Source organism: Palaemon carinicauda, chromosome 5, assembly GCF_036898095.1.
Source record: "Palaemon carinicauda isolate YSFRI2023 chromosome 5, ASM3689809v2, whole genome shotgun sequence".
Classification (NCBI taxonomy): Eukaryota; Metazoa; Arthropoda; class Malacostraca; order Decapoda; family Palaemonidae; genus Palaemon; species Palaemon carinicauda.
The window spans coordinates 163,319,935-163,335,056 of record NC_090729.1 but is presented as its reverse complement, the minus strand read 5'-3'; positions in this window follow the sequence as shown (position 1 = coordinate 163,335,056).

The following is a 15,122-nucleotide window of genomic DNA, read 5'->3' as shown; positions in this document are numbered from 1 at the left end:
CTAGAGTTTCCTTTATATTTCTGGCAGAAATACTGTTTAACTTCATGTTTAGTCGTAAAAGTCTCTGTTTTCTACTGTTTTCTAATCAAAAGGAAAAACACATTGCTAAAAAGATTTATTTGTGAGGAGTTCTGAAAGTAATTTGAATAATCAGTGCGTAATATTCAAGCTTTAAGCCAGTAGTTTATAACAATACCCTTTACGTGTCATGTCTGTCTGTGCCACTAAATTTCGTTAAATGGGGTTACAGTGCAAACTCCTAGCTAAAACTTCTGTCCTCCATTTGCCAAGACTTTGCAAAAATAGCAAGCATCTCCACGGAAAGTGCTTTCCTCACTAAGGCTTAAGACTTATAACTCCCACATGTATTGCTTTTAGTTTCATGATTCCAAGAATTTACTCTATGCAAGTGAGAGGCGGAAGAGAGGCAGCAGACAATTCAGGGCAAATGTCAAGAAGATTTGTGCAATGTAATCGACGCCTGATTTCATGCACCCAAACGTTCTTTGTTCTCTGTCAGTCTTTCAGTCTCTTTGCTCTTTTCAGTATTGTTTCTTCCTTGTATATTGTGTTGTTTATTTTACCATTATTTTGAAGGAACTTAGTCGATTTTGTAGAATAAAAGGATATATTAATGTAAATAAACTATGAACAAAAACTTAGCGAAATTTCAGCCATTAACCTTTATTTGTTTAACTGAATCCCTTATTAATATACCCTTAAAATATGGAAAAAAAAAATACGTTTATTTGAAAAATCTCTGAATCTTCAATGAATTGGATTGAAAAATGTAAAATATCCTAAGGCCTTATTGTTTCTCCATTGTGGCCAATACTAAGTGTTTATTTACTAGCCAAATAAAAAATATCATGATAAATACTTCTGTGTTTTCAGCAATTTCCATAATAAAAAAAAATTGACGATCAACAGGAAAATTGCTTTTGTTGAGGTGTGAATATCTGTTCTGTCGTAAGGAGTAACAAGTAACAAGAGAACAATGAATATCTGAAAAATCAGATACAAAAAGCCAATAAACATCCGAAAGAGAAACACTATGTGAGCAATGGTGGTGAAAAAATAATTCTATAAATATTATTATGAAATTTCACAACATATCTATATTTATAATGACACCCTAACAAAGACCATCTGATACCCAATCCTTAAACTTAAAATAATTACTCATTGAAGTTGATGCAGATAATAGATTATTCTGTGAAACTGTGAATAAAGTTCACGTACACTATACTGAGATTATTATTTTAAAACTTAGTTCATTTTCAAACTGATGATCTCTTGGATTTTTTTGCAAATGGTTTCATATTTCATTTCGCAATTAAAGGATGGATGCGACAGCCACTTTCCTCTTGTTTCTTCTCTAATAAAACTTGGATTCACTGAACAAACTCATCACCATCATATGAACCATATTTGCCGTCACTTGAACCAACATAGTCACATGACTAATAGAAGAACATACTCTCATGTTAAACATGCTTTGCTGAATCTCACATAAAAAAAAAAAAATTAATAATATTAGTTAACAAACACTGCAGACTGTTTCCTTCACAGAAATCATTCGAGTGAGAGAGAGAGAGAGAGAGAGAGAGAGAGAGAGAGAGAGAGAGAGAGAGAGAGAGAGATTTTCCAATGTTCGTTGGTGAGATAGATACTTTTGTCAGGGAACTTCGTTCTTTTGCAAAAGCTACTCTCCCTGATATTACATCTGGCTAACCCGTTTTCCAAAAAAAAAAAAATCAATAATCAATACCTTGTTATACAAAAAAGTCAAGTAAAGAAAGGATGATTTAAATATGAAAATAATGAGAAACATTGAAAAACTGGTATGATGAAAGGCTCCGATCATGGAGACTTCTTCATGAATTACACAATTTCATTTGAATGAAGTGACGTCAGAAGCATCATCTACGTTAAAAACCAAATGACAAAATTGAATCAAATGAGGGATAAACACCAACATAGAACGTATAAGAGAATCTACAGGGTAACTGAGAAGCTCTTAAAGAAAATGCCAGAAAAGCAGAAGAGACACTTAAAGCCATTGCTATGCCAACAATAGCCTTACAAGCTTTTAATTACACCAGCCTTCGGGAAAGGGATTTCAAATTCCCTTTGAAAGCTCCGAATTTTCGAAACCATTTTAACTGCAAAACTAATTCCAAACAGTCGTTGGTCAGTTAAACCATTCTAGCTTTATGTTCCAAGATAGTTACTGTGTTTCTGTTTAGGTCTTTGCCGTTCCTTTTAATAAAATGTAATAATCTATTCAACACCTAGTATTGAATAATACATGAAGCTTGGCCAGTTTAGATCCTTCCATAATTGTGTACTTGCGCTTTCATTTTATTTAATGTTCATGTAAAACATTCGCTTTTTATATCAAAGAGGGGAGATGGAGGTGTCAGGAATACTATAAAAACAAGAGGTTCAGAACTGCAATTATCAAAGGATTTAGATCTGAAGTCGGATTACTCAAGAATATTTTGCATTAATTGATGACTGTTTTCAAAGAAAAAATTAGCATCAACATTTGTTTTATTTACCTTAGAATTTTGAGTGTTTTTTTTTCTCTCTTCCTTCAATGTGCTGTATATTCTTACAAGTCAAATATGTAAATTTTAAATCAACGGAATGTAATTTTGGAGATTTTAATCATCATCAGCAAGCAGTCAAATCCCAGAAGGGGGACTAGTGACATCAAGTTGACCTGTTCCTTATCAACCCCCCCCCACCCCCACCCTTTAAAGTTGTTTGTTCTGTTACTTAGAAAAGCGCTTTGCAAAATACGAAATCATTTGGATTTTTATGAAAGAGAGAGAGAGAGAGAGAGAGAGAGAGAGAGAGAGAGAGAGAGAGAGAGAGAGAGAGAGAGAGAGAGAGAGAGAGAGAGAGAGACCTTTGCTTTCATTAAGAACATAAATCAAATTAATATAAATCTTTCAGCTCCTTTCTACTGCGATGACAGGGTGCCTTATGTAAATGCTTTACCAATACACAGCCGCATGAAAATAGGTTAATCGAAGCTGTGACATTAACGCAGACAGCATTATTATACTCGTAAGTATTCCGAAGGATGTACAGTAATAGACATAAGTGACAGGAATAGCAGATGAATATGCAATAGGTTTAAGCAAATGATTCCTTAAAAACCTCTACATATCAACTGTCTCATGTGAAAATGTTGACATTCATTATACCGTATTGAATGAAAAGTATCTGAATAGAAAAACATCGTTATTCTGAAGTTAGCTCGTTTCCTGAAGTTTATCAACTTAGATCACATTCCAGTTAAACTAATTATAATTACAAACGAAATTGTGTTAATGTAATTACTTTAATTCAAGTAATATTGCTATAAATGAGCTTCACTACAACACCCAGAAAACTTGTGAAAAAAAACTATCAAAACAGCATCATAAACAGATTAAAATAGGATTAAACAATTAGCTAAAAGGTATCCCAATAAATATAAGTAAAGCCAATACAAACAGAAATTAAGAGTAATTTATCAGCTCAAATTTTAATCAGCTTTATAACAATTCCATATATAATACCCTCCAACAAAGTACAGTATTTCAGCACGTGTATAGACAATAATACCTTTAGGAACAACATACTATTTTATATATGTGGGGACCGGTTTCGTAAAAAATGGATTAAACTTATTTTGAATGATATCAAAGTGAATAAAATTATTCTTTCAACCTGAAGGTACATAATATTTGTCAGATTTCCACTTAGTTTTTGTTTTTGTAAAAATTAGTAGAATCGAACAATCTTTTCCTTATTGTTATCAATCAATCAATCAACGCTACTTAAGAAGCTGAGCTTATAAAGAAACAAACAAAATTAATTTATAATCACATTTCTGAAAAAGGAAATTGTAAATTCTTTGGAAAATGGTACCACAGAATTTGGCATTACCTTCCGTTAGAATCTGCTTTCATAGAGAGGAATATCTTATTACCTTTTTCTTTTCTTTCGTTTTAGTAAAAAACTCATGTGTTCTTTTGATCTGATCTATGGCGGCATCTCAGGAGAGTAAATCTCTCTCTCTCTCTCTCTCTCTCTCTCTCTCTCTCTCTCTCTCTCTCTCTCTCCGTTGAAAAGGTACATGACACCATCCTCTTAAGCATTTACCTCTGGGTCTTAAAAAACGATGACTTCTTGCGACTTTGTTCCTTGTTCAAACACGGTCTAACTGAGAAGTGCTCTTCTTCTTCTTCCCTCAGTAACAAATGGAGTTGGGAAAACGAAAGATGAAGGAAAGGAACACAGGAGTGGGAGAGAGGAGGGAGGGAAAGAGAAAATTGGAGGGAGAGAAGAAGGCGAGGAGGTGATAGAGGAAATTAAAGCAAAGTGAAAAAATTGGTACTGAGGAGGAAACATTATCGAGTGCGGGACTTTAGTCTTAAATTTCTTGTTTTGATTTCAGGAAGAAAACTCCGCTATTAGGAATAATTATTGGTAAGAATGTTTTATCTTAAACTTTGAAACAATCTCTTTCATATTTACAAACTGAAAAAATCATTTGAAAGTTTTATGATTCTTTATTCTAAGAAGGGAAATATATCGATGTGAATATCTTAGGGTGAGTAAAAAAAAACTTTAAAATATCTTAGGAATCACATGAGAAAATTATCTAATGCAAAGATGATAAAAGCTGCTGCCTTGGTAAGAAGATTGGTCAAAATCAATTTGGAATTCTTAGTGAATCACAGAAAGATTACTCTCGAGTTTCCCCCATATTTATAGCAGAAATTCTGTTTAACTCTCAATGTTAATGGTGGTAGATTGTGTGTTCGAATGGAGGCGTAAAAAAAAAAAAAAAAACATTTACTTGTGGGGAGTTCTAAAAGTAATTTAAATAATCAGCGAGTGAAATTAAAGCTACAATTCAGTAGTTTATGACAATTCCCTTTAAGTGATATGTCTATCTGTGCCACTAAATTGCGTTAAATGGGGTTACAGTGAAAATTCCTCGCTAAACTTTCTGTCTCCCATTTGCAATAGCTCGAAAATAATAGCAAGCATCTCCACGGAAAGTGCTTTACTCACTAAAGCTTGAGCCTTATAGCTCCCACATGTATTGCTCATTGTTCCATGATTCCAAGAATTTACTTTATGTAAGTGAGAGGCGGAAGAGAGGCAGCCTGCAATTCAGGGCAAATGTCAAGAAGATTTGTGCAATGTAATCGACGCCTGATTTCATGCAAGCAAACGTTCTTTGTTCTCTGTCAGGATTTCAGTCTCTTTGCTCTTTTCAGTATTGTTTCTTCCTTGGATGTTGTGTTGTTTATTATACCATTATTTTGAAGGAACTTCATAGGTTTTGAAGAATAAAAGGATAATAATAATAGAAATACTCAATGAACTAAAACTTCCCAAAATTTCATCCATTGGTCTTTATTTGTTTAACTGAATCTCTGGTTACCATACCACTGAGATATGAAAAAAAAAAAAAATATATCTTCAATGAATTGGATTGAAAAGTGTAAAGCGTCCTAAGCTCTCATTGTATCTCCATTGTGGCCAATACTAATTTTCTATTTACTGGCCAACTGTAATATCATGATAGATACTTCTTTGTATTCAGCAATTTCCCTAATAAAACAACTACCGATCAACAGGAAAATTGTTTTTGTTGAAGTGTGAATATCTGTTCTATTGTAAGGAAAATAACATCAAGTAACAAGAGTACAATGAATGTCTGAAAAATCAGATAAAAAAAAAAAATAAATAACCTAACGGAAGAGAAACACTATGTGCGCAATGGTGGTAAACAAATAATGCTAGAAATATTATTATGAAAATCCACAACATATTTATATTTATGAAGACACCCAAACAAAGACCATTTCATACCCGATCATTAAACTTGAAATATTTACTCATTGAAGTTGATGGGTAAATACATTATTCAGTAAACCTGTAAAAATTACAGAGATGATTATTTTAAAACTTAGATCATTCTCAAACGGATAATCCCAAGATTTTTTTTTTTTTTTTTTTTGAGCAAATGGTTTCGTATATCATTAAGCAATTAAAGATGGATGCGACTGCTGTTTTCCTCTTGTTTCTTCTATAATAAAACTTGGATTCACTGAACAAACACATCAACATCATATGAACCATATTTGCCGTCACTTGAACCACCAGTCATATGACTAATAGACGAACATATTCCAATGTTAAGCATGCTTTGCTGAAATCTCACAAAAAGAAAGAAAAAAAAAGTTTTTAATAATATTAGTTAACAAACACTGCAGACTGCTTCCGCTTCCTTTACAACAATAATTCGAATGAGAGAGAGAGAGAGAGAGAGAGAGAGAGAGAGAGAGAGAGAGAGAGAGAGAGAGAGAGAGAATTACTCAATGTTCTTTGGCGAGAAAGATATTTTTTTTTTCAGGTAACATTGTTCTTTTGCAAAAGCTGCTCCCCCTCATATTACATCTGGCTAACATTCTTTTCCAAAACTATTTATCAAAACCTTGCTTTGCACAAAAGTTAAGTAAAGGAAGGGTGATTTGAATATGAAAATAATGGGTAGCATTGATAAACTGGTATGATGAAAGGCTCCGATCAAGGAGACTTCTTCGTGAATTACACAATTTCATTTGAATGAAGTGACATGTGAAGCATCATCAGATATGTTAAAAACTAAACGGCAAAATTGAAGCAAATGAGCGATAAAACGTCGAAATAGAGTTTATAAAAGAATCTACAACGTAACTTGAAAGACCTTAAAGAAAATGCCAGAAAAGCAGAAGGCACACTTCAAGCTATTTACAAGCTTTTAATTACACAGGTGAGCTATTTGAAATTTCCTTTGAAAGCTCCCAATTTTCGAAACTGCTTTAATTACAAAAGTAATTTTAAACAACCATCGGTCAGATGAAACCATTCTAGGCTTATGTTCCTTGATAGTTGCTTTGTTTCTATTTAGGACTTCGCCCTTCCCTTTAATAATATGTGATAATTTAATCTACACCTAGTGTTAAGAAATACATAAGGCTTAGTCAGTTTTGATCCTTCCATGATTGTTTACTTGCGCTTTCATTTTATTTAAAGTTTGTGTAAAACATTCGCATTGTATATCAAAGAGGGGAGATGGAGGTGTCAGGAACACAATAAAAACAAGAGGTAGAGAACTGCAATTATTAAAGGATTTAGATCTGAAGTCGGATTACTCAAGAATGTTTTGCATTAATTGATGACTTTCAGTTTTCAAAGAAATTATTAGCATCAACATTTGTTTTATCTACAACAGACTTTTTTCTATATTCTTCAATGTGCTGTAAACCCCTACAAGTCGAATGTGTAAGTTTTGAATCAATAGAATATAAGTTTGGAAATTTAATCATCATCAGCAAGCAGTCTAATCCCAGAAGGGGGACCAGCACCATCATGTTGGTCTCTTACTTATCAATTTAGATTTGTTATTCACATGGATTGACAGTTATTGTTATCAATGCTGAAATAATTCTGGTTTTCCAATGGGTAACTTGACTTCTCATTATAATAATAAAAATGATAATGATAATGATTATGATGATGATGATGATAAAAAACAATAACAAGATAAAAAACAATAATAATAATAATAATAATAATAATAATAATAATAATAATAAAAATAATAATAATAAAATACGGCCACGACCCCAATCTCGGTCCTCAGAATGATCCGCTCCATCGCTAAACCATTTAATGTTTTCTTTCTACAATAAGAGTTTTGAACAAATTAATTGATCAGATTCCCGGTACTTACGATTATTTAAGTTTTGGGTTTTGTATATTTTTTAATGAACGCTTTCATATTTTAGCCTCTATATGGATTTTTGCTGTGTGTGTGTGTGCGTTTAATAAAGATTGATGTCAATGTGCACATGAAGTTCTATAAAAAGCCCAAAATTAATAGAACAAAAAATTAGAATATCCTCTTCGTTTGCTGTCATTCCCATGGGACACAAACTCCATTGCCTTTGCAGCTGAAATATTAATCGCAGCTCTTTTGAACAAATGTCATTCGCTCACGAGCTCTTGCATCACCTTTTGTCACCCGCTTTGCTCCCACTCACAAAGCCTTTCAGGGGGAGGCCTCCCCTGCCACCCCCCCCTTAAAGTTGTTTGTTCTGTTACCTAGAGAAGCACTTTCAAAATACAAAATCATTTGGATTTTTTATGAAGGAGAGAGAGAGAGAGAGAGAGAGAGAGAGAGAGAGAGAGAGAGAGAGAGAGAGAGAGAGAGAGAGAGAATTTCTTTAATAGTTGTTTCACGCAAACTGTATAAAATTCAGAATGGTCCCTTTAGCAAAAAAAATGGGTAAAATCTTAGAAAATCGATAATTAGTGATTACTTTTGCAATAAACTGAAAGGATTATTATCATTAAAATAATAGACATATCTATAACGTCCAAAAGGATAAAAATATATAAAATTAGTCAGGAAGGAAAATCTCGAATCCAAAGGACATCATGAGCATTCCAGAAGCTAAAGATGGCTTAATCTGCATACTTTTATTGGGGAATAGTAATGCTAGAGACTGGCCACGGACTGGAATATAGCATGCCCATACTACAATGTCCTCTGATTATAATTCTCATAGACAAGAAACTTCTTGAATATTACTAAATAAAGATTAAGAAACAAGAAAGATGACAGGGATCAGATCAATCAGAGATCGTTTAGACACGGTACAGCTGTGTGAGCACGGACAGAAAAGTGCTCACAGAGAGAGAGAGAGAGAGAGAGAGAGAGAGAGAGAGAGAGAGAGAGAGAGAGAGAGAGAGAGAGATATTTGCATATTTTAGAATAGTTTTCGTTGAGGACATGAACGCTTTAGTAAAATACTAGTGTACCCAAGCATTCAAAATTGACATCTATATATTTAGACAGATATGCACAAACGAAGACGCATACACACCCCCAAATTCAACCCTCCCCACCCCCTCTCCTAACTACAACCCCACTGGTGCGGCAACTTGTGGGAGAACGTGATTCTCTCCACAGTGTATGACTACTACCTCTTTTCCCTCTCTATCATATAGGGGAGATAATTGGATTAATATACCTCTTGAGATTCTTTCAATTGCAGGGACGAGGTGTCATACATAACACGGCCGCAGCAAAATAGGTTAATCGAAGGTGTGACATTACCAGAGACAGCGTTATTGAACTCGAAATTATTCCGAAGGATGGACAGTAGTCGACATAGTGAAAGGAAGTGCAGCTAAATATAAAGTAGGTTTAAGCAAAGGATTCTTTAAAAACATGTGCATCCCACAATGTCTTATGTCTAAATTTTAACATTTAACATTCCATATAGTATTGAATGAAAAGTATCTATGCAATGAAATATTTTTTTCTAAAGTCAACTCGTTTCCTGTATTTTATAAACAAGATTGTAACCAGATTAAGATAGGATTAACAGAGCTAATATTTATTAAAATACATATGAGCAAGGCCAATTAAAAAAAAGTATTTTATAAGCTGACCTTTTAACCAACATCATGACAAATCCATATATTTGCACAGCTTCTTTGCTGTTGAATAATGTCATCATCATCATCTCCCACACCTATTGACGCAAATGGCCTCGGTTAGATTTTGCCAGTCGTCTCTATCTTGAGCTGTTAAATCAATACTTCTCCATTCATCATCTCCTACTTCACGTTTCATAGTCGTCAACCATGTAGGCCGGAGTCTTTCAACTATTATAGTGTCTTGAGGAGCCCAATTGAAAGTTTGGTGACCTAGACGACCATGCCCAAACCAGCTCCATCTACCCCTAATCATGATCTCATCTCATAACACTCAAATTCTAAAGATTCTGTATTAGATATCGTTCATATATATTAAAATGATTCCATCTCATTAATCCTTTCTCCCTCTAATGATATTTAATCTTACATTAAATATTCCGTTCTCATCATCTGTCTTTTCTTCTGTTTATCTTGAGCCCAACCTTGTGTGATATTTCATGCATTCTGGTAAGCAATCTTTGCAAGTCCTGTGGTGTTCTCCTAATAAGGACAGCGTCATCGGCATATTCTAAGTCAGCTAAATTTCTGTTATCAATCCCGTCCAATCATTCTCAACCATCTCACACTGTTCTATGCATTACAAAATCCATGGGGAGGATAAACATCATAGGTGACAACACATTTCCTTGGAGTAAAGGGAACAAAACGATTCTATCGACCTAAAAAGTAGCTAACCTTTGTCAGATTCCCCTTTTGTTATTCTTATAATTGTTTTTAAACAAAGGAGAACAGTCGGGCAATCTATCCCGTATTATTATCAACCTACCAGCGCTACAAGTGAAGCTGATTGGTGAAAGAAACAAAGCAAGGGAATTTATAATCACATTTCTGTAATATGAAATTGTAATTTCTTAGGAAATTGGCACAACAGAATTTGGCAATAAGTTCCTTTAGAATCTCCACTCATAATGAGAACAATCTTATTATAGATTTAAGTACATTACAAAGCTATTAATTTATTGTACCCTTTTCTTAGTTTTATTAAAAGCGAATGTGTTCATTTGATCCGATTTATGACTATCTCAGGAGTAAATATCTCTCTCTCTCTCTCTCTCTCTCTCTCTCTCTCTCTCTCTCTCTCTCTCTCTCTCCGTTGAAAAGGAACATGACACCGTCCTCTTAACCATTTACCTCTGGGTCTTAAAAAAGATGACTTCTCGTGAGTTTGTTCCTTGTTCAAACACGGCCCGACTGGAAAGTGCTCTTCTTCTTCTTCTTCCCTCAGTAACTACTGGAGTCGGGAAAACAAAAAATGAAGGAAATGTACAGAGGAGTGGGAGAGAGGAGGAAGGGAAAGAGGGAATGGAAGGGGGGGGGGGAGGGAGAGGAGGTGATGGAGGAAATTGAAGCAAAGTGAGAAAAATCGGTACCTGAGGAGGAAATATTATCGAGAGCAGGACTTTAACCCTGGATAGGTACGCTCCTCGGACACCCCTTTAAGGGTATACTCGGACGCGAACGACCCCGACGCCAAAAAAAATTCTTGAAAAATCAGTTTTTGCAGTAACCTTCTTTTTTCTTTTGCCAAAAAAAAACTTCAATGAATGTTTAAAACAACTGTAAAGATAAATACTACTCATCTGCAGAAAAACTATTTATTATAAATATTTTAAAAAATTAAGTAGAAAAAAAAAGACCTGACATAAAAATTCATAAAAAAAAAGTTTATACATATATACACAAATCCTTTTAGGAATTGATTCTTGAATGTTTAGGACACATCTTGATGTATTTTGGATGAAGTCAGACCCATGGAGGTGAAGATCTGAAATGAGAAAAAAAGGGTAACTTTTTTTGGCCAAAAAAATTTGTCCAAATTTCATGAATTTTTTTGGGTACCCAAATGAAATAGGAAGTGGCTAATTTTTTTAGGGAATAAACATATGTTATCCTAAAATAGAAATATGTAAAAAAATCTTCATTATTTTGTAAATTACATTTATATCAGGGGCCATATCTAAAGGTAATTTTTTGAGTACTTAGAAATTTCGTAAAAAAATACATATATTTAATATATAATATGATATTTATGCAGGTAAAAATATACCAAAATATCACAAATTCTATAGGGAACAAGAATATATATAGATAGGGCAGCTTACGCTTCGGATATGTCCACAAAATGGCCGCCAACCACACTGACTCAGACTCCCTAATCTGCCACTTGAAATGTAGGAAGGGTATGTCAATTTCAAGGTGTTATTTACTAATCTAATTATTATTGGATATGCATAAAAATTGTATGGTGGGTTGCTGGATAATTGTCGATTATTTTACGACTATAAAATTAAAATTCTGACCCAAAAAAATTTTTTGAAGGGATATAAACTCGAAAAAAAAAAATGTAAAACAATATAATATTTTAGCTAAAAAAATTTGATGATATTCAATCAAAAAATAAGTAAACAAAATTTTCCGACAAATAAACATCTAGAGGAATCATTACTCTGTGATAGTTCCTTAGTACGTAGTAATTTTGAAAGAATTAGGAAAAAACGAAAAAATGGCAATCACCGGAAAATCGAACACATACCTATATATACGCCATATCTGGCTAAAAAAAAGATAGGCATGGGTAGCCAGATCATCTAGAAACACTTTCCAACACTATAAAAATATAAGTTTTGCGACACTACTTGCCAATTCCTTACGGTAACATGACTAAGCAAAAAAATGCAAAACAAATGAAAAAGGGGCACTCGCGGAAAAATGGCTAACATTCTAATATACGGCATTTCAGAAAAAAAAAATTCAGCCACGTGCTAGGCAAACCATCAAGGCACATTTTCCGACAAATAAACATCTAAATGAATAATTACTCTGTGATAGTTCCTTAGTACGTAGTAATTTTGAAAGAAATGGGAAAAAACGAAAAAATGGCAATCACAGGAAAATCGAACACATACCTATATATACGCCATATCTGGCTAAAAAAAGAAGATAGGCAAGGGTAGCCAGATCATCTAGAAACACTTTCCAACACTATAAAATTATAAGTTTTGCGACACTACTTGCCAATTCCTTACGGTAACATGACTAAGCAAAAAAATGCAAAACAAATAAAAAGGGGCACTCGTGGAAAAATGGCCATTCTAATATACGGCATTTCAGAAAAAAAAAATTTCAGCCACGTGCTAGGCAAACCATCAAGGCACATTTTCCGACAAATAAACATATATATGAAATATTACTCTGTGATAGTTCCTTAGTAGCCTACGTAGTAATTTTGAAAGAAATGGGAAAAAACGAAAAAATGGCAATCACAGGAAAATCGAACACATACTTATATATACGCCATATCTGGCTAAAAAAAAAAATAGGCATGGGTAGCCAGATCATCTAGAAACACTTTCCAACACTATAAAAATATAAGTTTTGCGACACTACTTGCCAATTCCTTACGGTAACATGACTAAGCAAAAAAATGCAAAACAAATAAAAAGGGGCACTCGCGGAAAAATGCCCAACATTCTAATATACGGCATCTCAGATAAAAAAAAAAGACATGCACGTGTTAGCCCAACCATCAAGGCACACTTTCTAACACATAAACATGAAAAAAAAATGAATAATATACGGCAATTCCTTACTACGTAGTAAATTTTTACAAATATTGAAAAAAAAAACAGAAATTGGTAACCGCAGTTAAATACCCAATATACCAATAACTACGTCGTATCTGACAAAAACAAAATCACGCATGGGTAGCCAGATCATCTAGACACACTTTCCAACACTAAACAAGCAAAAGTTTTACGACCCTATTTGGCAATATCTTACGGAAAAATGACTTGGCAAAAAAATGAAAAAAAATGAAAAAGGGGCACTCGCGGTAAAATGGTCCTCGTGGTGATGAACGACATTTTAACTAAAAAAAAAATCATGCACATGGTAGCCAAACAATCCACCAAGACTTTCCACAACTGATAACCTATACAAGTTGCACCATTCTACGACAATTTCATAATACGTAATAACTTTGATAATTATGCAAACTACCTTAGAAGGGTAAACTCGGTCGTGCTCGACCCCGACGCGTCTCAGAAATCGGGGAAGGAGTACAGCTACAGCAATGCACATCTGGACAATACTAGAGCGTGTAGGGGAGACACCTCCTGCAGGTCGATCACCAACAAATTCAGTCACGGGGGTGAGTCACGTGAGAAAAACCTGTTTTTTTTTTACGCTCGGGGTCGCAAACGACCCATCGTACCTATCAAGGCAAAAGTTATTTGAAAGTTTTATGATTCGTTATTTCATGAAGTGAAATATATCGATGTGAATATCTTGCGGTGAGTAAAAAAAAAAAACTTATTATCTCTTAGGAATCACATGAGGAAATTATCTAATGCAAAGCTGATAAAAGCTGCTGCCTTGGTAAGAAGATTGGTCAAAATCAATTTGGCATTCTTGGCGAGTCACTGAATGAAGACTACTCCTTTAACTTAATTCAACACTTCCTCAATGTTTCTCTATAATTGCTGCAAAAACTTAGTTTCTCCATGTTGGTCATAACAGACAATAAGATAAAATGTCACATTTTAATTGTTCTGGAAGCCGTTTGAATAATGAATGAGTAAAGACAAAACCTTAAGGCCGTAGTTTATAGAAATACCCTTCACTTGTCATGTCTCTCGATGCCACTAAATTTCGTTAAATAGGGTTACAGTGCAAAATCCTCGCTAAAACCTTTGTCCCCCATTTGCCAGGACTGAAATAACAGCAAGCATCTCCACGGAAAGTGCTTTGCTCGCTAAAGCATATTACTTAACGGTCCCACATTTAGTAATACCCAGTCTCTCGGGATTCCAAGAATTTACTCTTATGCAAACGATAGTTTGAAGAAAAGCAGCTTACAAATCTTACAATTCAAGACAAACGTCGGGAAGATTTATGTAATCGTCAGTTGCTTTCACGCAAGCAAACGTTTTTTGTTCCCTGTCTTTTGGTCTCTTTGTTTGATTGTTTTTTTTTTTATCTTTTCCTTCGTTATGTGCTTTGCGGTTTATGATTTAATTTAAAATATCTTCAAAAGTTTTGTAGAAAAAATATATATTAGTATAGATAAACAATGAGCTAATACCTAGCAAAATCTCAGTCCTTAACCTTTATTATGCAGATATGTAATTATGTATTATAGTGTGATATATCTCTAAATCTTAATTAAATTGCAGTAAAAAGCTTTACACATTCTAAGCCATCAATGTTTTTCTCTATTATGGATATTAAATCATGGTAAAAACATCAATTTTCATTATTATGAAAAGTAAAATTCAACATTATTTTTTTCCATTTAGGTGTGAATATCTATTCTATAGTAAACAGAACACAAAGTAACAGGGGTAGAAAGGAGGTATGAAAATAAAGACAAAAAGCAAATAAACAAACGAAAGAGAAATTAAATACGAACGATAATGATGAACAGATAATTATAGAAATATTGCTATTCGAATTCAAGAGATAAAAAGGAAAAACGACACTTAGATATTTCATTACTATGAACCCAAGTACTTATCATGTTAAATAAAAATGTATAAAATGTATAAGGTAGTCCA